We start from the raw sequence: 27,724 nt of genomic DNA, 5'->3' as shown, positions 1-27,724 counted from the left end.
ACAGCAGCAAGAACCAGGATGTCTATACAGAAGTTATTTCGTAGTGTAATGGGAAAGGATAATAAGAATCAAGTGCTTGCCAAGATCCTTTTAAATTAGCATTTTCTTCATATATCTGTTTTCTGTCAAAACAAACCTTCTTTCAAAAACAAAGCCAGCTCTCTTCACTGTAGAAATAACCTTCACAATGCAAATCAATTCACTTTCCCAACCTTGCAAACAAATGCTTCCAGAAGCAACAAATATAGAGAGAATCTTATTGCCAGCTTCCCTGCTCCTCACAGCGAGCTGGAGGCTTTGTCTCCTAGAACTCTAAATAGCTGGAACAAAACCATCAGAAACAATGCAGCCAGCCAATGTTGAGAGCTTTTGAAAGCCAAGGTGGAATCGGCTTTCCAGCTCAAACCATTCAACAGTTACTTTTAAATGAACAGAAAAATTACAAGACAGTCAAAGCTTCGTGTTGTTTTACCATGCCAGCAAGAAAGGGAAAGAGATTGGGAGTATTTACAAATAACAGAGTGCTAAATAAATACCAAGCTTTCCTTCCTACAGCCCTCTCACTGTTCTTACGTAAGCTGCATTTGCAGCAGACAGAGGCAGTTTAACTGAGAGACAGCACTGTTTCTCATAAAGATATCATTACTTTTGTCTTTTCTGGGGGGGGAAGGTGTATTTTACATTGTTATTAATTCACCAGACTCACTGCTCCAATGGAATAATGCACAAATTTTAAATTAAAATTCTTATCTTTGTTAATTAATAACCTTGCCATAAAACAACTGATGTCAATGCTCTAGGCACTGACAGAACAAGAACTTAATAGATAAATTTACATATTAGAGTAAATTCAGAGTGCATCATCATGCTTAGTTGTGGAAAAGAGAACCAAACCCATCAATGGTACGAACAGCACCAACAACTGGAAGAACAAAGCATGCAAATACATGCTCACACACTCTGTTATCTATTTGATCACTTTTTATGCAACGAGGTCAGTTTGCAACCAAGAGTACTCATAGTACTCATACTATTCCTTCTGTACTAGGTCAAGTAATATTCAGAAATACTCCATAGACACACAACTGTTAGATGAAACGCCCATATGGTCTAACACTGCAGACACCCATAGTAAACAAATTCTGTTTTGAAGACTAAGAGAGACTTTTACAATGCAGGTGCTGATTAAATGAAGATCTATGGAGGAAAGGAACATCACCTACATCTGTATTTTGCATCTGTTGTTTCTTCAGATACCTTCTTCTACATTTTCTTTCAAACGTAGAAGAAATACTAATCTTAACTAGCATAATATTAAAAAATAAACAAACAGAACTAGTGATTCAACAACTCTAAAAGCCCTAATCCTATGCTCATATTTAGAGAGAGAAAGTGTGTACACACACATCACAGAGAATCCTTTCCTAAAGTGTGAATTATAGTGGCTTGAAATTGAGGATTTGTGGCACAGACTTTATAAACAAACTACATTTACATTCAAAAAGTACGTTATTAGACTATTCAAAATACCTGTGACATTTCTGCAGACATATTAATGAAATACTCCAGAGACCATGCTTTATGTTACATTCATCTCTGCAGAGAAAATCCTGCATGAACACAATACAAATACTTTTTCACACAGAAGAGATGTAAAAAAACAATGCTTATTAAATGCAGAGAGTGTTTTGTTCATTTGCTTTTAAAACTGTCTTCTGAACATCTATATATTTCAGCAATGTTATATCCCACTGTGAGTAGTCTGTATATTATTGTTTATTCAAAGAACGCTCAAAAACTTTTATCACTGTTTTAGGGCCTTTGAATAGCCCAAACCAAAACCTGCCCTAGGGTGCTAGAGATGGTACAGGGAGGATAGAAGAATGGCACTGATTCACTGCAAGGCTTAAATTCAACCTCAAACCTCTGTCAAAAAACCAAGCTGTGCTCCTGGACAAGAAGCAAAGCATGCTTACAGGTCAAAAACCATTGAGCCCGATTCATCTTGCTAAGTGCTGTAGTAAAATGTTCCCTCCTGCTGAGCTAAGATCCACGAGGCAGAGCAGCAAGCAGAAAGAGAAGCCCCGGTTGGCCTGCCTACACTAGTGCAGGTGGAGGATTTCAAACAGCTTTTATTCCCAAACAGAAATTGCAGCTTAATCTCATGTTTGAGGCACACGCTTCCATACGATTGCAGAGGAGTAGTTACTGCTGGCCCCACAGATGTGAGATTCAAACAAATGCTGAGCGCTGGAGGACGCGCAGCACCACGCGCTGCCATGCAGTGCTCTGCTCAAGGAGTCACGCGCAGTGTTTGCTCCTTGTTCACTAAGCAGAGCACAGCAGGCCGCCACCTCCTGCTGCCAGCCAGCCAGCCCAGCTCCCTTACAAAGCCTCCTCTATAAACACAAGTAGACGTGTGTCATCTGCTGGCCTAAAACACACTCCCCAGCCCAAAGGTGGCCTTGCATTTTCACAGAGAACTGCACGCAGAAATTTGTTCGTGGAGCCACTCTCATCCTATTTTCTGATGATCCCTGGACAAGGCAGAACCTGTAACGTGCTTCCTGCTGCACAGGGGAGGGGGCATTACCTGCACTAACAGTACCAACACAGTGCAGAGCGCATGGTGCCTTTCATTTCAAAGTACATGCAAAGAAGTTTGAGGCAATCCATTCGTGTTCAATTTTTAATATAAAAAAACAACATCTCTAAACTTCTTTCCACTGTCTACAAGAAGAATAGCACATGAAATTTTCAGTAGGCATAGAAGAAACATTAAGTATCACAAACTGGTTCCCCCCCACCAGCTCCATGGGAATCCAAACAGTTTTTCATAACATGGCCCTGAGTCAGAGCTCCATAGGATGCTGAGTTGATGCCTCCCTTGAGATTGGAAATGAAAGAGAGGGAGGAGTTTTTAAAGTTTTAATTACGTTCTAGTGTGAAAGTGATTTACATAAAGATGCTTAAACATTAGAAAAAAAATCAAATTCTCTAAACTTTGAAAATGACACAAAATATTCAGATCTCATATGTTAAGAGAAAAATCCCCGAAATGGCTTAGCGCAGTCATTCATAAATCAGCACGACAGAAAAACCTGTACTCACTAGAGCGCCTTTCAACCCTTCAGTTTCTGCCAGACACTCAGGATTAGCGTGTCCACCTACACACGGTGCTTTACTCCACGCATGCAGTGCCACAGCACTTTTGCTTTGCTTTTTAGGTTTACAAAGCAGAACGGCATTTACATTTGTACTTGTCATTTATTACTACCTGATACAAAATAGCCCCCAGGCTCCAGCTGCCAGTTTTTCTCCCCCAACCATCTACCACAGTCTCATACTGTTCCACTCCAGAAGATACTATACGTGTGGACAGCTATATATAGAAATACATATATATGTATGTGTATATACATATACACAAATAAAGTAACGACAATAACTGTGCCTCTGCAAAAGGAAGAAGTAGCCATGGCCATGTAGAGGTAAAATAATCATGTCAGAAGTTTGATAAAGAAGAGTGCCTATTTCTGTACACAGGGCACAGCAATAATGAAAGCCCACATTTCCTGTGCAGAATGATAGCTTCCTTTAATACAGTGCAGCTCCAGCTTTTAATAGGAAACTGTAATAGTTGTTAACCTCTAGGTCATCTTACATATATAGAATCCATAAACTGCTTTCTAAAATAATAAAATCATGCCTGAACAGGATGTGTACTAAACATATGCAACACTATGATATAAAGTAACTGCTACTTAAAAAGGCTCACTTCATTTCACCCTACTATTAATTACTTAATAACTGTAAATATTAATATTTTACTTAGGGTACCAAAACACAAAACATACGAGACCACTGAGAGAAGCATTTCCTTCTAGCTCTATCAGGTAAAATCTACTTGTTGAATGAAAACGATTTGCTTTTTCTTTTTTTTTTTTTCTTTTTTTTTTTTTTTTTTTTTGTAGCCATTTCTCATTTAGATATCATATGCAGGAAGCTTGTGAAAAGTCACAGTATGTGAATTATCTTGAAAAGAGGCTGTCATCTTACATTTATGGAAAAGGAATAAATCCTAAGCTTAAATAGAACTAGAATAATAACTTCCTTTATATTCTTTCAGCATAGCCTTAACAGCAAACACAAATCATCCCAGTGATATTAAAAAAAAACCAACTGAAATAAAGAAGCATTTGGTGTAGTCATTTTATAGTTGAGACTTGCACTGTTCCTTGAAAATGTGATTACCTAAGTTCAACAAGTGAGCAGGAAGTCAGTTAAACAAATACAGCTGTCCCTCCAAGTAACACTTACCCAACTAGACTCTGCTACAGCTGCTATTTTCATGCCTCCAAGGAACAATGTGACCACGATGGAGTAAAGGCAGCAGATTCGCAGCACAGCCACATCAAGTAGGGCTCCAGAACAGTTCAGAACTTGGCATCTACTAAAGATACCAATTACCATATAAAAAACACACTTCTTCAAGCCTCCATCAAACTTAACCCAAACAGGAGAAACCTGGTTTCACTGATGTCCACATGACAGAGCCACACTTCATGGAGTCAGCGTATGTCCTGCAATGCAATGCAGCCCCATCCCTCAAAGAGTGGCTATGGCTGTGCAAGGCTCAGGAGGCCCAGTGCTTCTTCACAACACTTATGACTCCAGAATAGGTCAAGCACCAAGCACATAGCAACTTTTCCAGAAAAAGTTCACTCCAGCTGTCTAGTAAGCACAGTATTTCTTCTAATACTGCTCTCAGGAAAAAGTCTTCATCACCAGGAAACTTTAAAGCTACCATATGGAAAACTACACATAACCAGATGTTTGCCCATCTGAGGCCTCCCTGATCTTCAGGCTGAGCACGGCCTCTGGACATGTGTTTGGGATAAAAGGGAGACAACTCAAATCGCGGACTGATGTCTCTTTTGCAGGCTAACAAGGCTTTTGGTCCTTGCAACGTCAGAGCCGTTGCAAATACAAAAGAACTGACAAAACATAGTTAGATGAACTGTATTGGACATTTCATAATTCTATATCAAGGACTTAACAGACACTAAAGCAAAGGCTCCTCCTGGAGCAGAATTCAGTATCACAAACTCCTTCTGATAATAAACACATAATGAAAAGTCACCTGGTAGCTTAAAAGCTATGCCACCCTCAAGCCTTCCTATGGTAACGGGATTGTATACACAGCACCAATTCTTAAAAATGCCATTTTTAAAGTATCTTCTAGTGAACACTTACTGCCACTTTAAAGATTACACATGGAAGTGTTCTCACTCAGTGATTTCCCATGCACAGAGAGAATTTGCATTGCTTGAGGTGATTTCCACTTTGAAGAACTTTTAAATCACAGAGGAGCTGTCCCTTACAAAGATTTTTACATCTTTGGGTAACTGCTTTCCCTTTGAGAGTTTTCTTGTTATTGTGTAATTCCCCTTTTGAAGATTTGCATATTGATGAAGAAGTGCCTTTGAAGATTTTCACATTGTTGGGATAGAAGCAACCCTTTGAAAAATGTTCACATCATGGAGGATCTACCTTCAGAATAGCATGCATCATCAGGGTATTACCCTCCTGACAAAAAAGTTTCCTTGCTATAATTCAGTGGGATAGGTCGTCTGTTATTGTGCAAAAGTCCCTCATTTCTTAGAGCTCTTGGAAAACACATTATAAAAAACTAAGGTTTTTTTTTTAATCTCCAGAAGTTATAATCAGAATTAACAAATGAGAAACATATTACAAACTCTTATATGCAAATCAAATAACCTGTCTCATTTGTATAACTGCACTGCAGGATGAGAAGAAATGTCTCATGTGACAAAAGACACAAGGCCAAACACCTGTTGGAGTCACACAGGCTAGGAACTGGAGATCTGGGGCTCTGGTCCTTCTGGACATCAGCATCTGCCACATCTGCTCATGTTTTGTCTTAAAATCACCAAGTTTTATTTAAACATTTGCATTTTTCTTATACCAAATCATTCCATAACATCAGGTTGTACTGTAAATCCAGAGTAATTGGCAGGCTTAACTGAATAACCAGACTACATCTCAAGAATTCTTTACACAACATTTTGCATTTCCAGTTAAGCCTGTGTATCCCCACTAGCACCTCTAAGATGAAGAACATCTGAACTATTTTTTTTTTTTTTTTTTTTTAATACTTCCATGTTTAGCTAATATCCTACACACAGTAGTTAGAATTGCCACCTTCACATGAAGGCAAAAAGAATATTTCTTCATTTAGGAAACCTTCACCCTCCCACCCCCCAATCCAAATCCAAATAATCACAGTGTTCTTTTTCGTTTGTTTGCTTTAAAGTATAACAAAGTTCCTAAGAAATTTTGAAGAGATTCATTCTCCCCACAGAGTAAATTGTAGTACAATGTGAATGCATTACATATACTGATGTTAGCGATGCTTGAAATAAGGCAAGTCAAAGAGAGCTCCTCTGAAGAATCCCAACATATCGTGATGTCAGGAAAGCATCGCTGATTGTCAAGGAGTTGTATTTTCAAATTCTTCTAAAAAAAAATAAATGAGGATGTTTTCATTATTAAAAATTAGATGCTTGCAGTCATTAGATGGTATTCAGTAATGAGAACCTATGAACAGTTTATCTCTGCTCCCACATCTTCAGAAGTAGCAAAGAACACTTCAATATAATAGAAGAAAAACTTTTCTCATGAAATTCCCTACTGGATTACTGCCAAATATTCTTGCAAGAGGTTGTTTTACCTCTATAACATTTGACAGACCAAAAGGGAAAGAAATGTAAAGGTATAAAATTATGAAAACTTTTTTTTTTTTTAAACAAGCAAGATAACTCTCAGATCTATCCAAACGCTATTCCAAACTCTGCAGTTGGCTTTGTGAATGGGGAGAAAGGATGAAAGCATGCTAGTACAGGACTGCAGAGCAGAAGCAATGTTGGAGGGGAAATAATTTTGTTAAGTAAAGGAGAGATTCAAGAAGTTTAATCTATTGACTCAGCAGAGAACAAGGATCATGATGTCAACAGCAGCAAATGTAGTGGGCACAATTTTCCACAGTGATTTTCTATAAATTATCATCAGGTAAGAGTAAATTAATTGCTGTAAAAAATAACATTATTTTCATGTGAGTGCTTACAAGATCACTTTGGTACCATAAACAAGCTTCGCAGTCAAGAATATTTCCTGAAGGCCTCTGAAGACTTCCCACTGCAATGCAAAGGAAGTCACTCTAACAGAGCAAGACAGAAATGAGCGTTAACAATCTCCACTCATAAGCAGGAAGCTGTTAATGGTTTGTGGTAATTAATCATATTAAGTAACTATTGACCTGCCACAATTAAAAAATATTTAGTGTCCTACTCCAGAAAGCTCTAAGTAGGCATTTCCTTTATTCTCAAACAAGCCATTTTACTTTTTATGCAATGCATTTGACCTTAATTTGTTAGTATTATCGAACTATGGAATCATTAAGGTTGGAAAAAAACTTCTAAGATCCAACTAGTCCAACTGTCTACTTTCCACTAGAACCATCCACTGAACTGTGCTCCTCTGTGTCACATCTACACATCTTGAATTTCTCCGGGGACAGTGACTCCACCACCTCCCTGAGCAAGAGAAGTAGTTCTTCCTAATATCCAACCTGAACCTTCCCTGGTGCAACTTGAGGCCATTCCCTCTAATCCTATCATCTCAAATGCATGCAACTTTACTTATCTATCATTATTTGAAGATTTTTTCCCCAGAAATCAGTCACAGTCTTGAAACTGTCTCTTTGACATGCACCTATGTCTTTTGATCTCTTTCCTGTAGCACTATGGATTACCAGCTCCCACCACTTCTCAAGCAGATACTTCTGAATATCACAAGATGAAAAACCACCCAACATCAGCTTCAACTAGTTTCTCATCAAACATAATATCAAGAAATAAATAGAGTTAAACATTGTTTTGAGGCTGTACAACAAACAAGACAACCTTCTGTAAATATAAAAAGAAAAAAACCACACACCAAACAGAACAAAAGCCAACAGGCAAAGCTGATAAGAAAAGCTTTTTCATGGTCTTGGTAACGCAACACGATCACCATTCCCCAGTTACATTCAATCATTTCATACTGTCTTCCTATTTGAGAAAAAGAGAGCTTCCGTACTCAGTCCTCTAATGAAACACCTGCTTTCTACCATCCAGACAAATCCAAACTATTAACGCTAGTGCAGCAACACCTTACGTACAACAATGTTCATAGCACTCCTGTCTGCTACTTCAGACCAATCCTTCCAGAAATAGCTTGCTTTTCAATAAACTTCAGTTGCACTGTGACCTCTGAGGATAGCAAGCACATCTCATTTCCCTAGAGATAAAGCACCACAGCTGTTTCTAGCATTAACTACCAGAGCCTTAAAAGTTTACTAGCTCATGCTCTAAATTTCAGCATTTAAATAGCAACAGCTTCGAAAGTAACTCCCTCACAGAAGTTCAGGACAAGATCTTATGGCTCTTAATTGCCATTAGTCACTCTTACTTTGCCAATAGAGTGTATCCCTTGCATCAGGTGCCACAAGCCCTCAATAGGTGAAACTGCACTTCATTCACGCCAGCAATGCTCGCAGTGGTTTATCTGTTGTGGGGTTTGTTTTCTATTTTCCTTTTAAAAATACATAACCTCATGATGCCCTTGATATTTTGGACAGCTTTCTATATGCGTGTTTGATGAGAAGTGATGCAGATTTATCAGCTGTTTTGATTTAGGGACTGTTGAAGAGAATGTTTCATATGAGCAAAACCCTGGAAACACTTAAGATTTGTTATTCTAGATCAGTCTGGAGATTGTCATAACTTTCATAGCCTTCCTCTGATAGCCAGTGCTGTTTTGACAAAACCAAAACTTAGTGTGTTTTTATTAGCTTTGAGTGAAACATCTTCCAGAAACATTTATTAGGGTTACAGTGAGGGGCCCTAAAGGGATATCAGATTCACTATGAGCAAACTGCCCCACTGCTGAGGACAAGGAAAACCAAGATTTCCCAGGTTTTTGTTCATCTCAGAGAAAACAACTGAACTGGAAGTATGCAACATCCTCTGTTATAACTGCACACGTTTGACTGCTAGACATTGACAAGTCTGTAATATGTTCCACACAAACACGTTTTTCATGAAATCTTCTGGCTCTTCGACTAATGTAACCCAAACAAACTTCACGAGAGACATCAGTACCAACAGATGTTCAAGCAAACTAAATTAGACAGGAACACTGCAAGACCTGTCCCTCAGCCTGCTTGTAAACAAATCTGTTCAGAATAAATATATATTTAATTATTATCACCTTGCTCCCTTGTCCTTACCCTTTAAGCAATAATAATGCAACGCAAGTAATCAAATATTTACACACCCACCTCCTCCTCACACAACTACCTGAAGAGAATAAAAGAGATTGCAAGGTGTACCCACACATTCATTCAGCATTTGCAGAGCTTACATACCAGTAAGAAATTAAAATATTTTAAACTTAAATTAGAGTTTTGTGTTGGCAATTCATACAAATTGTGGGACTTCAATTTCAGTTTCTTTAGCTAATGGAGAACAACATCTAACCTTTCAGCTATCTTATTCTGAGACAAAATCATTCTGAAAATATGGTCAAAGCAACAAATTGCCTCTTTCACTGAAAGGAAGGTTATTTATGTTACTTCAGGCTGAGGCACAGCTTAACAAACTATTACAGAATAGTGTCTTTGATTTTAAATTAAATGTCAAGCATAGTTATACAGTGGTGAAGTACCCTCAGCTGTCTGGTGAAAGTGCAACATACTGCATGCAAAATATACGGAGATAAGAAGGAATAAAACAGCCAACTAGGAAACCCTAACTATCCCACAAGGGATTATCCCAGAAGAGGCACAGAGAAGCAATATGGTTTGTCTGGATCAAAAAGGCCTATGCTGGCACAGAAAGCAGAGGAGGTCTGAACTCACATGAGTTTGCACAGGAATGGAAAGACTTACAAACATAAGCAAGAACCTTTGAATTTGTGTTACAGAACTATTTGGTCTGCAGGTTGGACATAGCTAGACTCCACCACATCAAGGCCAAGCAATAGCCATCATGCTCACCAGTGCCACAGAAATCACAGATCTTTTGTTACCACAGAAAATTAAGTACAACAGATACCACCTCTACATAGTGGGAATTGGAATATTTTGGCTCTGAGATGACATTCAGAGCTTGTCTTTTCTTAATTATTTTTTGTATGAATGCACTACTAAGTGTTCATAAGATTCAAGTAATATTCAATGGCACATTCTCAAAACGTCCAACTCTACAATTTATGCTATCAAAGATGGCATATAAAATATTTAATACAACTATAATCTTAATAAAAAGCGATAGTAAAAGTAAAAAAATAAAAATATAGTCATTCTCCAATCTTGTTTCAGCAAGTGAAATGCAGGATTTAATCAACCCACCAAATAAAAATGAAAGTTTCACATGGTCCTGACTGATCCACACAGGCTTCATAGTCTCTACAGAGCAGTAGAAATTTTGAAGCATATGGCTTTCACAGCTTCAGTAAATTCGGGCCTCCTTACTAAGAAAAGATTTAAAACACCTGACATTACTGAAATTGACTGACAACCAATTTTCTCAAAAGCAAATTTTTTAAGATTAATTTATTAAGAACTTGACAATAGGTTTTATAATCTTTATGAACTTTTAGGATCTAATATTGAGAATTCCATATTCCAAAGTTACAGATGACAACTTACTGCAATCTCACTTCTATATGACAGATTACTGCTCATGTGTAAAGAACGCTCACCCAAGTGCTGATCTGTTGCTTATTCAACCACTACAGTTTTGAGAGTATTGGAATATTTTTATACTTCAGCCTGACGTAGTTATCAATTTCCTAAAGCAAAGGTAACAGCAAAAAAGTTATTTTGACCAAGACTAAAGACAGAACTAAAGTCAACTGCGTGTTGATTTCCTACTCACTGGAACATGTATCTTCCTACTGCACGTTAAAGACAAGTACTGGAATAGATGTGAAGCAATTTTTGAGAAACATCTGAGTAATTATTTTTGACATAATCACTCAGTGTAACTGATAACAAAGAGGTACAAAGAGAGAGACTGTCCGTCATTTTTCGGCAGTCCTGGCTAACTGGTGATGTCCCAGCGGACTGGAAACTGGCAAATGTGACGCCCATCTTCAAAAAGGGCTGGAAAGATGATCCTGGTAGCTACAGGCCTATCAGTCTCACCTCGGTGCCTGGGAAGATCACGGAATGAATAATCTCGGGAACCATCGTGGACCAACTAAAAGTCAACCAGGGGATCAGGCCCAGTCAGCATGGGTTTACAAATGGTAGATCCTGTCTGACAAACCTGATTTCATTCTATGACGAGATGACCCGCTTAGTGGATGAGGGTCAGGCTGTCGATTTGGTCTACCTGGACTTCAGTAAGGCCTTTGACACTGTCCCCTGTAACATTCTCAAGGAGAAGCCCATGGTCTGGATGGGTGTACGCTTCACTGGGTGAACCACTGGCTGGATGGCTGGGGAAGAGGCAGCTGAGGGGAGACCTTATTACTCTCTTCCAGTACCTGAAAGTTGCTTACAGTGAGAGTGGGGTAGGTCTCTTCTCACTGGTGATAGGTGACAAGACAAGGGAAAATGGCCTCAAGTTGCGCCAAGGTAAGTTTAGGTTGGACATCAGGAAACACTTCTTTACAGAAAGGGTGGTTAAACATTGGAATAGGCTCCCCAGGGAGGCAGTTGAGTCACCGTCCCTGGATGTGTTTAAGAGCCGTCTGGATGCAGTGCTCGGAGATATGACTTAGCAGAGGGTTGTTAGAGTTAGGGCACTATGGTTAACTGCAGTTGGACTTGATGATCCTTGAGGTCCCTTCCAACCTGCGTGATTCTATGATTATATTTAAAACTAATTAAAGTACTAAAATCAAGCAAATACAATTTGAAAGCCAATCTACTTTTATTACAAAACTCTGCCAGGAAATCTTCTGAGTTTCTTTTAACAGCATATTTTTTTCCTCTTGATGAGGGGGAATCATTTACGTAGGAAAACTGTGACATCTCAGTTAATAACAGGAGTTTGGTACAAAGGGTACATGAAGCACCATGTAAATATTTCAGTACCAACATAATTTACAGTTGTTATTGAAGTATCAGCCATCACCCACTAGCATTGTTCATGCACTGTTTACTTCAAAAGATTGCACAATGCATAGTAAAGAAATCTTAAATCAATGCTTCACTGTTTAACAGTCAATAACACTGTTGGATTTGCTTTCTTTCAGATAAACAATATTTTTTTTTATATCATTAGCAAACAAAGAAAAGTTCTTCCAAAAGAAGTTTGTACCCATTCCTAATTAAGTTCTGTTTCATACCAGTGTAGAACAGTTGGCTTCATTCCACTTGTTCTACTATTCTTTAGTTCCTAAATTCTTCCACAGTTGGTTGTCAGCCAGTCAGGTAATGAACACATCAAGAGTCTGTGGAAAGTATCTCCATTAGCTCATTCTCTTCCCCACAAGTAGGTGAAGAGATGTAACAAACTGCTCTGAAACACTGCAACTTAAATCCAAATACTGTATCTGCTTTCTTTAAAAGAAAAAAAAAAAGTCAATATAATGATTTTCCTTGAAGCAAATAGAGCCCAGCCAGTTAGGGGATAATGACTTTACCCTTTTTAAGTTAACACCATTCAGCAACTCCCTCCCTAATAATTTCTGGATGCTGTAGTATCTTGTATTTACTTATATACTTAATCCTATGTATCCAACAGGCTTGGATGAAGCTAGCATGATTTCAGAGGGAAATGCAGGCCTTCTCTTAAAGACCCACCGATGTAAACAAGATCAATAACTTCTCACTTCTTACAAGATCTCATGACAGAGCACATTGCAGTCAGGCACTATTTACACATGAAGCAATGACCAGAACTACGACTCCAGATATATTAACAGTCCTGTCAGTAATGTACACATCTACTGCAGAGTTCCAATGGAACATAAATGTGCAGCATGTTAGCACTGCATATGATGATTTGTTCTACCAAGGAGGAAAAGAAAAAAGCAGTAAGAGACTTGAAAATTAAGAATTTCAAAAAAAGCAAGAAAAACAGCAGTTCAAGCCTAAGCGTACAGTAAGCAGGGGAAGTTCTCTATTCTTTCCTCTAAAAACCTGTAGTGAATTAAAGCTTTTCTAAGAGTGTTTTTTTGTACTGCAAAGATAACATTTTATAGCTTTATTACTTAGCTGTGTATTTGAAACTGTAGAGCACAGATTGGTCTCAGGATGCAAGAAAGTTGTTTTGTTGTATGTAGAGGTTCTCAAGGTTTATTTTTTTTCCCTCTTTAAGAAATCACAAAACCACATGCCACATGTAAACAAAGAAATCCACAATATTTATTCTGCCCCAAGGATGTCTTTTGTAAACTGTAAAAAGGGAGAACCTCTTTGCTTGAGAAGAGGAAAAAACTTGGAAGCGTATGCTTAGATTTGCTAAGGACATACTCAAGTGTTGCCTGTAGTAAATCACACAGTGTGAAGGCATAGAAAAGAGGTTCAGAGGAAAAGAAAAAATTTGACAATGAAATTAACTAGAAATGTAATTATTCCTTTAACTATTCTTTGACATACTTTAACATCACAGTGTTAAGAAAAACTTTTTCCTGAAGATTTTCCTCCAGCGGAAATTTAAAATGGCTTATAACAATGCTATTAAGAAAAAATTAAATTTAAAGTTAGGTTTAATACACACAGGTCCATCAAACATTCAGAATTTGCTACTACTGCAGGTGTAATTTTTTGAAAATATTTAACTATTGAACCAGTGGTCAATTAAAACCATCTTCACTATGCATTTCCTGCCTGAAAATATAAGCCACTTGGCAACCAAAGCATGTTTGGAAGCAAACAATTAGAAATTAAGAACATGAAATGTATGTAATCAAGTTTCTTGTTTATTTGTTTCATTTAGAAGTTCTTAATGAGACAAGTTTGTTTGTTTTGCATTTAATTTACAGCCTGTGGTTCATTAAAGACAGCCTTTGATTATAAGGAGCCCGTTCCGATTACTGCTATCCTGCTCATCATGTAACACGTCTGGACAGTACTTCTGCTGAAAAAGTTAAGCTACTGTAAGTACTGGTAACAATCTTCAGGCTTTAAATAGTTGTGTACCACTTCCAGGAGGCAGTTGGCACTTCATTTTTTAGGCACGACGTATCATTACAGTGCTACATCTAGGTTAAAGTTCTAGCACGCTGCTGAAAATTTTAAGTGGTATGCTGAAGAGCCACTATCATTGTTGATAATGGCTTTCCTAGCTGCAAAGTGCGGTGCATAGCACAAAGTAAATGTTTGCTGGGAGAAAACCTTCCCTAATAATAACAAAGTTAACAGCAAACTATAGACGGTAAGCCAAAAAACTAATAGAAGTATAACCAAAAAATGAGTTGGGAAGGCCAGTCTTCCTTTCCCGCCCCTCAGAAAGAATTCTGCAGACTCTCCAAAATAATACGTAGGAGATTTCTTATTTTCAAGTGTTGCTTGTGAAAAAAGTACTTCATAATTTGTAGCATCGTTTATAAGCTATATTCTTCCAGCTGCATACCTTCTATGGGGGCAGAATTTTTTTGTTTTTTATTTCTTGCTTTCCAGCACAATCATCTGAAGCTTAACCCTTTGCAGAATGGTAGCATAGTGTCAATTCTTGTGCAAGGAATATAAATAACTGCTTGTCACAACCAATACACACAGCAAAAGCACCACTGCAGGAACACGGTACGATAAATGTCTACAAGAAGATTCAGCTTACAGGAGATAACAGCAAAGTGCTGCCCTTGCCCAGAGAAGGCAGACCAGTTTCATTTGTGGGCTGAGCAATGACACAGATTATGCGCAGCTCAGCAGAAAATAATATTTACGCAACATATGGAGACTGCATTGTAGCTGAGAACAACGCAGTGCAATAAAACTTTGGGACATTTTTCGCCCAGGAAAATGCAGTCAAGCAATGATTTCATCTTTAGTCACAAAATAGGGCTGACATGGCCTCATCTGCAAACATATTACTTTCAAAATGGCACGTACAAAAAAAACTGTCCCATCTTCCCTTAAATCTGTGACTTTCCTCTTGAAATGAATGAGAAAATAACGATCTGGAGTATCTTAAGATCCCGAATTGCCAATATAATCCCAACTGGGCTGAATGTTAGCACTTATTACTTCCATGGAGAGAACGATCAATTTAAGCACCTTTATCTCAAACAAGTTCAAGGAATAATTTATTTCCATAGAGGTTTCCATAGTCTTGAAAAAGATATTTTAAAATAATAATAATAGTAGTAATTTGCAGACATACACAAAAAAAAAACAAAACACTTTAACCTCTCCCTTTAATGTTCTCCTCTAATACTTTCTTTCTTACTAATTGCCTACATTTATGTAACCTTAAAAACATTGCAAAATAATACTATTTAACTATCAGCTCTTCAGACACCAGAAAAGCACACTTCTTCCAGGGAAACATCACACGTGTTCTGATACACTCTGAGCCAGATAAAATAGTTCTGCCACTTGTTTACAGAGCAAGCAACAGCATAATTCCAAAGTTCTCAAAGAAGCAATAGCCAAGTGGTAGCCTGCAGGAGGCACACAGCATTACAAGCAGCACACTCAGGAACTCTGCTCCAAGTTGTGGATAGGACAGCCGTACTTCAGCCCTCACATCACATCAGTTACTCACTGTCCCTTAGCTAGCAACACCAGGCTTTGAGCCACCTGCCTTTGTGCATCCTCCACTGTTAAATCACCAATGTTATGGTTTTTCCACGCTCTGCTTGGCATGACACCAGCGCAGGAGGAAGCTCATTCTTCTCAGTACACAGGCAGGAGGCACAAAGCTGCAGCTCAGACAAGATGAAGCAGCCCCCGAAGTCGCCCCACTGGGTGCTGCAGCCCACCAGCCACCTAACCCCACATCTCAGACCAGCACTGCCACGGCAGGGGGACTGAATCAAGAAAGGAAATCCAGCAGCTTCCAAGTTTTTGAATTCTATTTATACAACCAAGCATGTTTATTTCATTTTTCAAATTATGATAAAGTGTTTAAAATACTTTTATTCCAAAATATATAAGGAAAAAGAAAGAAAATAGAAGACTTTAAGGTGGTTTTACATTCAGATTTAAGACTCTCCCACTCAGAACGATATTATTACATTGCTGTAAAAGTAGGATAAGGCTTCAAGAGCTTTCTTGATGACACCCCAGACTGTTTGGTAAAGCGACAATAGTGGTGCAATGGATTAGCAGCATTTGCCAATGAACTACTACACTTGAGGCGGAATCAAGTTGTGCTCAGACCTTTCCACACACCAACCTGCTGCACAGAATAACAAAAATCATGACAGTACTTAGCCCTTCAAGTGGGACAACTCGCTCACAAGCTCACGTAGTTTGTAAGCTAGGATAGGTTTTTAGATCCCAAAGCATACACAGACAGGAATGGATTTTCAAAGGACATCAAAGACCTATACTACATCGGACAGATTTTAAAAGTGATCAGCAACCAACAGGTCCTGTTTGCAGTACTTAACAGTAAATGAGCATTGAGATACTATGAAAATATTTTGAAAGTTTTCTTGATCCTTATGTTGGGACCATTCTTTTTCTTCGCATCAGTCTGCCCTTCTAGTTCTTTAGCATCTGAGCTGTTTCTTAAAGCACTAGCTTCTCCTTGGAAGCTTTTGTCATGAAACTTCTGTCAGCTCAGAGTCATCTGTGAGCCAGAGACAAGGAATTTAGGTTCACATATTGCAGTTTTGTCACATGTCTTGATATTCTTTCAGCCTTCAGTGCATCCTTGACACTTCACAGATATTCACTGGCTTCTCCCCAGGATGATCTCCTGGACCTACATGTAACTAAACAAGCTGATGTACTTCACATATCGCGTCTGGTGCCACTACCCTCAGGCAGGCAACGCTGACAAAGAAATGAGCTCTTTGGTTGCTGAGTTTTTGTTTTATGAGGTAGTTCACTTCAGTTAGGTAGAGAGAGAGTTGGAGCAACACAACAGATTATGAGAAACAAGACAAGATCAGAATAAAAGGCTTTGAGATATTGACAATCTCTCAATCAACCTTGCTGCAAACACTTCTTCACAAAGCTTCAGGGAGCTACAGCTGTATTTCCATTTTCCTAAAAAAATCTTTTTGTTGCCCACATGCTACCAAAGCCTTAAAAGGAGATGACAGTGAAAGAAAACGGAAGTTTACAAGCTCTAAATCAAACCAGTTAAGAAATCCCAGTAAAAAATAAAGTATTCAGAACTGAAAGGGCACATCTTTGATAAAACTTTTTTTCCTTCCACATTATTCACAAAGAAAATTTATAACCAGTATTATGAGGTGATAAATCAAATGTTAAGGCAAGGTACAGGAGGTGTCACATTCAGTAGATTGAAACAAATTTCTAACCACTGCTACCACCAAGCTACGCATACTCGAGACAGTCATCAGCTAGCATTTAGCCATGACTTTTCAGGCACCAGTGCAAACACAAAGTGTAATCATGGCTGAATAATTCCATATCCGTTTTAAGTACATTTCCTAAATTAAGGAAATAACATTTCTTTGCAGCCACCAATGGATTACTCTGAAAAGGCATTAGATGTCGTTGTTTCCTCTTCCTACTTCAAAGTGACTTCACTCTAAGATGTTCTTTGCTCCAAAATATGATAATAGTTAAAAGGAGTTGGGAAATAAAGGTTTGTAAAAACATTGTTAGATATTTTAAAACATTGTTAGATATATCAGAAAGAATAATCCCCAAATTGCCTAAAAGTGATCCGCAGCAGCACCAACTCTGAGAAATTCCTATTCCCTCTACTTGTCTCTCATATCATAAGGAATGGGGAGAAAAGAGTAGATCCAAAAACCAAAAGCATTACTTAATATAACACAGAGCTCAAATGATTAGCAGTGTAAGACTCCTGGGCCATTTCCTGAGATTGTTTTAGTTTTAGGTTTCTTTCATCTTCGCAAGCTAAATCCAGAATTTCTGAGGCTACCGTAATTCTGCCAAAACATCAAGCCAAATGGCTTCTCTGACTTCACCAAGAGCTGCACATGTGTGTTACAGAGCAGAATGTGCACTGCAACATCTACAGTATACCAGGAGGCTGGAAAACGCGTGGAGGCTTAAAGTGCTATTGCAGTGCATTCCGTGCAAGTGTGGACAGGCTTTGAGTCAGCAATGAATCCTTTCCCACAGATCATTCTGCAATGCTTCATTTACTAGATTGCAACACGTAACGCATTTACACACACTTGCGGGCATAACAGCAGAAGCACAGCAAACTGTTTAAAGGAATTAATTCCAAAAACAAAAGATAACTTGCTATGATATGTGACTTAAGCTACACGGTTTCTGTATTTTGTGAAGAAAGCAAGATAGTCTGACACCTCTTTTATTTATTACCAAGAATGTATACAAAAAAAAAGAATAAGCTAGTTGTTTGTTTTAAATCATAGCACCAAAGAGAAGAATTCCTTAAGAATCTGAATTTTGTTAGCATCCACCCTACAAGAAAGCACAGAAATTTCCTCATGTCAAAATTCTCTCTCATCAAAGAGCTACTCCTCAAAATCTTAAAACCTAAACTAATACACACAAAAGCACACGTGTGACTAGTTAAAGCATTTGTTTCCAAGATGAAGCTGCAGCACACACTGCCATTTCACTCACTCTCCTGCCTGATACTGCATCTGCAGTTTCCAAAAGCATTTCACATGACAAGCAGTTAACCATATGTTTCACAATTTCTTCATTGCTTCAGAGCAGATATGGGAATTTAAGATGGGAAGTGTTAACATAAACATATTTTCCTGTGGCTACACAGCTATTGGGATCAAAAACAGTACAGAAGATCCAAGGCAGCAGAATGAAGATGGCTGAGCACCTAACGTTAACACATGGCCTGTAATTCAAATTCTCACTCAACTGGATTACTAATATATACTCCTGAAGTTTTTATATTCACAAATCTTTATTTGATTTGAAACACCACAAGAAGGAAAATAAGTTCAATAAGCAAGACTGGAATGGCTCAAGATTAGAGCTTATCAACAAACGCCCCGGTCAGAGGGAGGCAGTGATGTGCAGGTTACCGTGTGTGCTGAACCCAGGGGCAGCTGCAGCAAGGCAGTACTGACACACACTGGCAACATATGCACTGATACCACAGAAACATACAAAAACAACACTGGATGTTTCCGACCTTGTTAGAAGAGAGAAAATCTTTTTCAGATAAAACATAGTAAATTATCTTTATTGATGTGCAGAGAATCCAACACTTTCAGAAGGATCATGTGTCAGATTTTCTGAAGAACTCAGGTCTAATGAGGTATCTCAATTGTCAGATACTTTATTTACTCTGGGGGAAGACTCCAATAGCTAACATGCTAAATTATACTGAAGATTGGGCTGTGCACATAAAATCTGACCTTCCTCAGACTGTATCTGATCTCCACAAGCTTACATAAGAGACTGCCTTCCTTTTGTCAAGAGACTTCAATTCCCTAGTTGATTCCTACAGTAGAAGAATCCAATCTGTGCAAGACAAAACACTATGAAAAACATTATTTACATGGTAGAAAACTTTCTTACAGCAGAAAAAAATATATATTTATCTATTACAAATCTTCATGTTACATGGTTACATGAGTTTTCAACAATTTTTATTTTTAGGGAAAACAGACTAAGTACAGTTGATTAAAATGGGTACATCTGCTCACTCTTCCAGGAAGTATCAAAATAAAATTATCTTGACTTAAAGAAAGAAAAAAAGCATCTTTCACTCTGGAGTAGGAATTTTGATAACAATGGCTCAGGAGCAAGCTATGCATATTACACATAACTAAATGACAAAAGCAACTGCTGCTTACGTGCCCCTGTGTAAACCTTTATAAATAGCAGAAGAGCAAAAGCACATAATCTTAATCCAATCGGAAAATGACATGGATAAAAGTTGTAATCAATAAATTTCATACTGTGATTCTTTAAAACGTGTCTGTTGGGTTAACTGACCCTTCATCCAAACAAAACTCAATAATAAAATCGGATTGCACTGTTAGAACAAGCAACCACAGTTAATCGTGTGTGTATATGCACAGCTAGTGGTGGTGACTAAGTCAAAAAAATAGCATTTGTTAGCTCAGAATTTGCATTATCAAGTAGTGTGATTGTGCTCTTCGGCTCTAAGATAGTTATATTGAAATAAATAGGAGGCATTATTTTTGGAACAGCTTACATACTTCAGATTTCCATCCACCACCTCATCTAACTTGCTTAAAATACCACATGAACAGTTCATCATACTCAGTTGACAAGAAAGTTGTGCATAGAATGCAGGAACATTTCGGCAGTACTTTTTGAGAAAGAAAACACAAATTAGGCATATGTTTATTAATAGTACCGCTGGAAAGGAAGAGTTTTAAAGGCAAGCACAAGTTTAGACACCTTGCTGTCGGGTAAAATTATTTGCATGATATAACTGAGGTTTTGGGGTTATTTCTGGCAGTTATTTCTCCAGTAACTACCATGCTAAGTTGTTCTAAGTTGTGCTAAGTTCACATAAACACTCCCAGTAGGGAGCAGCTCAGCACAGATCACACACACAGCTCAGGACACACTGGGCTTCTTACCCTTAGCTACTAACAAAGCACACGCAGGCTGCATGGCTTTCTTCAGCATCTGCTTTTTGTTGTTTGTTTTTTTAATAAAAAATGCTTATAAACTGCCCACCTCCTTCAGTGAACCCTGGAAAAGTTTCAGCAGTTCCAGTCACACACTTACAAGCACACTTCGGGTTTCTATCATCACTTATTTTCCCCCCCTCAAGGAATGCAAAAATGGAAACTTGTTCTTTCATTAGCAACATCCTCTTCCCTAAAATTGGCTGTTTTTCTTTTTAACTCCTAGTCCCACTAGTTCATCAACAGCTCCAAGTGTAAATCTCAAATATCTTGCATGCAGAAAAACACACTAACAGTCTAGAAATAAATAAATCATAGCATGCTAAAACTGAGAAATTTTCCCTAAAATGCAAGAGAAATCTCTGGTGGAGGGAATCAAACAGTCCTCAGAGCATGTCTGCTCATTTCCAACTTCCACAATGCATACTAACCTTATTCCAAAGAACAGTTTTCTTGAGCTACCTGGTTTAATTTCCCTTACTTATAAAGATATCCTAGAGCATGGAAATCTGCAGTTCCCGAGGGAGTAATAAAAGGGGGAAGGGGGAGGGATGGGAAAAGAAAGAAAAGTTACACTTTGCAGACCTCCTAACCTGAGTCTTATTTGCTAAAAATGGAAAGCTGAATCTACCTTTGAGACTGTTATAAAAAAACATGATGTAGCAGTTTCCCAACTCCCTTGTTCATTGAAGTTTTCTTTTGCCCCCTCTCCTTTAAGAACACTGCCCTACTGCAGAGGGCATTAGAAATAAGCATTGTATTTCAACTGAAGGTAGCGAGCAAAAGAGCTTTCCTAATTATGTCGCTGATTACTTGAACAGTCCTCCATTTGACAATACCAATTATAGTAAAAGAGAATGTTTTCGTTACACTGAAGAGAGGAGAAAATATTATGGTTCTTTTTCCTGCTTTAAAATTTATGGACTATGAACTGGACACAAAGTTCACCTGAACTCCAAAGGGTCAATTAACCTTCCTAAAAATACCAGTTTTTTCCCTACACAAGTGTCTGCACTGCATAATTCATATTTCATGTTCCTCCCAGTAGCTCCTTAACCTACCAGGGACAAGCTAACCTCAAGCCTTAGCAGTAAGTGTGTTACAGCCTGTTACTGGTTCTACTTCAATGTCTGCTCTGTTGTATCTATATTACACAGAACTCAGCAAGTAGTCATAATGATTCTGACACATCTGGCAATGCCAGCGGTGCAACACAGCTCAATATCATAAGAATGTTTAATCAGATTAAGAAAAAAATAAGAAGAAAACGCAGAAAAGAAACTTCCACAGCAAGCCCTGTCTGTAAAAGGTAACACCATGCAGTGATTGTGCTAACAGCAGAACAGTGATGATTGCCTTCCATTAAATCATTTCCCTAGGTTTAACCTTCAAGATAGTTTAAATATTCATTTTTCAACCACTCTTTCTAATCCCATTTTCCAGCTGGGTGGCTCAGAAGGGTGAGTATCAGTCCCTCCCATCCCTACTGGTGGTGGCAGACCCCAGCTGCCTCCAATCCTGCAGCTCATCAGGTTCAGCTGGGTAGCACACACAGGCAGTAGAGCAGCCAGCACAACGGACCCCCTCAGACCAGTATCATCCCCAGGCACTTCCCAGTGTTTGGCTACATTCAGGTACACTCTGGAAGCTGAGCGTGAGGCAAGAATAATTGTCTTCTGAATAACGAGTGGTAAATACAGAAAATAGCAGTTCCCCTGTAGTACTAAGTACTGCTGCTCTACTGCAGATCTAAACAGACAACACTGGGTATTAAACAGTCATCAGCTTCATCGCGTTCATAAGGTGAAACATTTTAGGTTCCACAGAGCATGAAGTTTTTCTCCTTGCCCAGAAAAGCCACTGCTCTGCATCACAGAGCCTGCAGCATTGAGACACAGATGGACTCCACTGCAGGAGCCCACCAGGTCCTGCCACCCTCCCTCTCTGCCCACACTCCCTAAGGAAAGCTGTTGCCAGTAGCTTCCTCATTCCACCCAACCATGCTACATGGTGCAAAGGAAACAGAGGGCGTTCAATCTATATACTGTAAGTTACTTGATTCAGTGAATGCTGACTTAAAATCTTTGACTTCATCCAACAATAGATATAACCTTACTGAAACAACCACAGCCTTTTCACAATTCACACTAGCTTATTTGACTATTTTAAGGTAAAGAAAGCTCAACAGTTAGCTGCCATTTAATAACTGGAATTAAGTTAACGGTATTTCACAAATAATGGCATATATGAGTAGTGGGACTCAGGCACAATTAAACCGGCTCATTACAGGCATTGCAAGCTTGTTTACTGTAACTACGTTAAGTAATTTCCCCTTCTGCTTTAAAAATAAAAAGCTTCATTTACACCATTCCCAATAGCCCAATTTCAACCACAGCTTTTAAGGGTAAGGTTTTGAGGAAGAAAGCAAGAATTGTGCAAGTAGTCATACAACTCATTATAGGAATAACCTGAAAAGTTCTCTATAAAAGAACAGGCATATTTCCACCATAATTGCTGTCAATAGCACCAATAACAACCTTACTCCAGAAAAGTACCATTCTGATTTCTTTTTCAGTGTTGAGTCTGGATTTAGTAAGAAAAGAAAGCTCAAGTTCAGCCTTCAGGAGCTCAAAGCAGTGAGGTAAGTACCTCAGCCCTACAGCTGAGAAACATTTTCTAAAGTTGCCCTCCATCGCATAGCACTGCAATCTGCCCCTGTATTTCCATCTTAAGTACATATAAGAACAAATTAGATATGTTAAAAGATATGCACATATATAAGAACATCACCACATAAGAAAGCAAGGAAATGCATTTTCATTTTCTAAGCGAGAATCTTCTAGAACAACCTACCTAGAGGAGTTGCTGGCCAAACCTCTGCTCACGAGCAAACCTCCACAAGATCAGGTGCTCTTTGCTCCCTCATCTATTTAAAGGATACACCTAAATGCTACCCCCCCCACACACCCAGGTGAAACTCATCACAGCAGCAGCTGCTCTCACCCTCCTCCCACTTGTAAGAGGCTGGGGAAGAGAGGACAGATACCAACCCTTACTGACTTCAACAGGATTAAACTCAAAAATCTAAGTTCAAAATATCACACCAAAACATTCCTACTCATCACCCTTTCAAAATTCAATCTGAAAATTTGCTGTAAGGCTGTTACGAGCCCAGACTGTGTGAGCAATTTTGTAGCTCATGTAAGACTCAAGAGACTGCACACACCAGCACCACATATGCTTTCTCTACATGGAAAGTTAGCTCATTGCAACCAATGAGCTTGCTGGTATACGTGCTGGGAGAAAGGGAGTGCTATTCCACTGCCTATCGAAACTAATCCTCATTTCAGGAAAGATGAAAAAAAGAAAAAAGAAAAAAAAGGAAGACTAAAAGAAGCATGGCTCAGTAGCCTTGTGGTAAGCACAAGTCTAATGTTTCCACCCATACCTATTTGTACCCAGTGACATCTATTACAAAATGCATCTAAGGCTTTATAGGAGTAAGATGGAGCAGAACCCTGCAAAGCCCCTCCTCCCAGATAAATGCTCTTCAGCTGCAGTCAGCATTATTCTCCTCCTCACACCTGCACTGTGCATTCATTGCTGCCCAGTAACAAAGCTTCAAGAGCTCTTCACATGGAGATACTCATTTGTGGCAATGGGATGTCTAACACTGATTTCTTACAAGGAAATACTGAGCTGAAATACTGATGCTGATGCCTACAATTTTGGTTGAAGTCTTGGCATTGTGGGTAGAACTCTCTCAAAGACTGAAATTCATTTTGTCTGTAACTTCAGCAGTGACATTCAGAATATGCTGAAGATTTGATGTATTTAAAAGGACACATTGTCTGGCCCACCATGACTGAGGTATAACACTGGGCCAGAACATGTGCAATCTGGAGGTAAATCCGGGGTAGTAAACAGCCCCAAATGCACACTATGCCACATAGCCATGAATTAATACAGCTCTGCCACTCCTTGTTCATAAAGAAAACTTTTTAAAAATGCAAAATATATTTCATTTTTGCTTTACAAGCATTTGGGTGATAGATTAAAATGTATATATGAACTGAAAGGAAGAACAAAGGCACGTTTCTCTTCTTTCATCTGCAGTCAATGCTGCGTAGTTTGACCTTGCAGATTCCAAAGAAAGATGGGTAATGCTTGGGAACTGTTTGCAAAGTTCTGTGATTCTTAAAGCACCTACACATATAATGTGCACTTGGTATGCATATATTAAATCTCATTAACTATAATAATGGGCACATATACAAAGAAAATATTTTATACACCATACCATATTCAGAAAAGTACTCCCAGAGAGTCTAATACATTCAAAAGACCTAATCATATTTGCTATTGCAGAGAAGATAATTTCAGACTCTTCAGCTGCTAATCTGTGTAGTTCTTCAGCAAACTTCTGCACTGAGGAGCACCTTAAATTCTGTCCTACAGTTTTACACTGAAATTTATCAGTCAGTACCTTACAAATTTGTTCTAAGAGTTTTGATCACGCTAAGCAAGATCCCAACTTAAATTCTATGGCATTTCTCTGCCTATAGCCTGACTTAGCATGACCACCACTCCCCTGCTGCCCATTCTCTCGAGCCAACAAAGCAAGGAACTGAAATTTGATAGAATACCTGATCAGATTATTCATTGAGCCCAGCAGTGAGAATGGGAGCCTGGAAAGAAACTGGAGCATCCATGACGTTTTAAATATTTCAAAGGCATTCTACAGTTTACCATGCCTGAGAAGATCGTGATGTATTTTTCTGCCATTTTGTTCAGTTTCTTAATTCTAAAATCTACCTCTATATCACATAATCCTCCTTTTGCAATAAACTAAAATATAACAATGGAATTTTTTCATTTCATGAACAAACATGAACCAAAATTATTTTAGATAATTCTAAAGTTCATTACTAAATACAAAATTCTTTGCTTCTGTACTGGACTCTTCGGGACAAGCTTGCTAATGGATTGTACAAATCTGCTCTGTTTTCAGTACTTACAAGGTGATTTAAAATCCATAGCTTTTCTTGTGAGAAAGAAAATGAACAAATGTTTGCAGGATAAGGCATTGTGGCTGCATGTTTTCAATCAAACATTTCATTTTCTTCTGTTTGTGACTGTTTCAAATATTTAAACAGTTTTATGGTAAAAATATACAGTATATATGAAATGAATGGTAATGCAGTGTGTAGTTAGGATCTTATTGGATCTCATCTGGATGAGCTGGATAATTCAGATAATCATATTAACTACTGGATACATTTTCATCACAACAACATTAAATAATCTATTTCATGTTGTGGTAACCTGTATATGAGCAGCTTGCAGTTTAACTGTATCATTCATTTTCAGTTATTAATTGAATATAATCTAAGCATATTTATTCCTACAAGCCTTTTATTTCCTCTACTAAGTTTTATTATTTCAAACAGAAGAAAGCAGATATGAAGAAATACAGCTGACAGAATTGAGTTCTGCATATGAAAGACATTGCCATGAATTCCAAATTTACTTTTTCTGAGAGTTCACCGCAGGAAAATAGAGTCAGGAACTCCACAGAAATCTGCCAATCCATCACATAGGGAACATATTCCAAAACTACAGCTAGACAGTAACACAAAGTCCAAAGAGGTGAAAAATCCCATCTCCTAAAATCGGACTGATGCTAACATAACACTGACGGTGTTCATCAATAGGCACTAAAAGCACATATATTTCTCTCCCAGGCAAATGACGCCAGGCTCAGCAGCAGCAGCCCCTATTGGTGAGAACACAAGTGGAAATCTCCCTGCTGGATCACAGTCTTTTCTTTGTTCTGCTTTCAGCAGGGAAATTAGGTGCTGGGAATGGTCGGCGGCTTTTGGGCCACAAGTGGGAGGTGGGAATGCCAGAATGAAGTGGAGCTTCGTGGCTGTTTTATGGACTCCTTGCTGCCCTCTGAACTGCACGGGGCTGTGCTGACGGACTCCCTGGGTCCCTCCAGACTGGTTCCTGGGAAGCACAATTCCAAGAGCCATGGAGGCTCAGCATTTCTCAACTCCCTGCAGCACTGCTGGATGCCGAAGCAGTAATGCTCCAGTTCCTGTAAAGCCCCATCCCCCAGGCAATCAGAAATCTGGTTTCCATTACCACGCGCCTTCAAGCCCTCTGCATTCCTCACCCCGCTCCCAGTGTCCCGTCTGCGCAGCCGGGGCCAGGAAGCTCCTTACACAGCCCTAATGAGTTCAAGGCTGGAGCTCAGCCCGAGTGGGGTTGTGTGAAGCACAGCAAACTTTTGAACTGCGTGTTTCTTATTGAAACTCACACCTGCTATTTGTTTAGCTATGGAAGATACCAAGTGGATTCAAAAGGAACAAAAACACGTCTCCTTTGAAGATTGTGGTGTAATTTATTTGGCTATTTCTGGCCGGTTCCTGAGGAACATGATACATGTCTGAAAGATTTAAATAAGCTTGTTCCAATTTATATTGTTTTCCATTATGAGGTATGGCACACAATAAGCAGGATTTTCCAATGTATTACTCTGGAAATGGAAACTGTCTACTCTGCAAATGTCCCCAAGTTGGGAGAGGCCATTAGCAGTCCTGCCACTGCCACTGAAAGGATGGGGCCATCAGTGCTCCCAGAATATCCCTCTGAAAAATTAACAGCCATGAATTCTGCCTATTCTTATGGTGCCAGCAGCAGGGCTGGCTGAGGAGCTCTATGTCACTGCTAGCCTGAGAACTTCACCTGCACAGTGTGCTATCAGAGCCATTCACAAAAAGACATCACCGGTAAAATCAGAACAAAAGTTGTCATTTTCTCCCAGATCAGACTTTAGCAGTATTTTTAACTTTCTACACACAACAACCTTCTGAATCCCTACATTTTGTGGATTTGCAGCCTCTTAAAGAAAAACAGAGCT

At 38.7% G+C, this 27,724-nt stretch overlaps 1 protein-coding gene across 9 annotated transcripts in view; it reads right to left on the bottom strand.

Moving 5' to 3' along the window:
- The window catches only part of CDH11 (cadherin 11), a 742,884-nt gene that overhangs the window by 248,280 nt on the left and 466,880 nt on the right, over positions 1-27,724 (bottom strand). The window contains exon 1 of one of the 9 annotated variants that reach the window (XM_031614929.2): positions 23,653-23,699. The exons of the other annotated variants lie outside the window; for them this stretch is intronic. The gene's annotated coding sequence lies outside the window, so the exon portion shown is untranslated. Of the gene's footprint in view, positions 1-23,652; positions 23,700-27,724 lie in introns of those variants that run through there. 9 annotated transcript variants of the gene reach the window in all.

This window comes from Phasianus colchicus, chromosome 13 (assembly GCF_987193195.1).
Source record: "Phasianus colchicus chromosome 13, bPhaCol1.hap1.1, whole genome shotgun sequence".
Taxonomy (NCBI): domain Eukaryota; kingdom Metazoa; phylum Chordata; class Aves; order Galliformes; family Phasianidae; genus Phasianus; species Phasianus colchicus.
The sequence above is the reverse complement of the archived record's forward strand: the minus strand, read 5'-3'. Positions and strand labels throughout refer to the sequence as shown.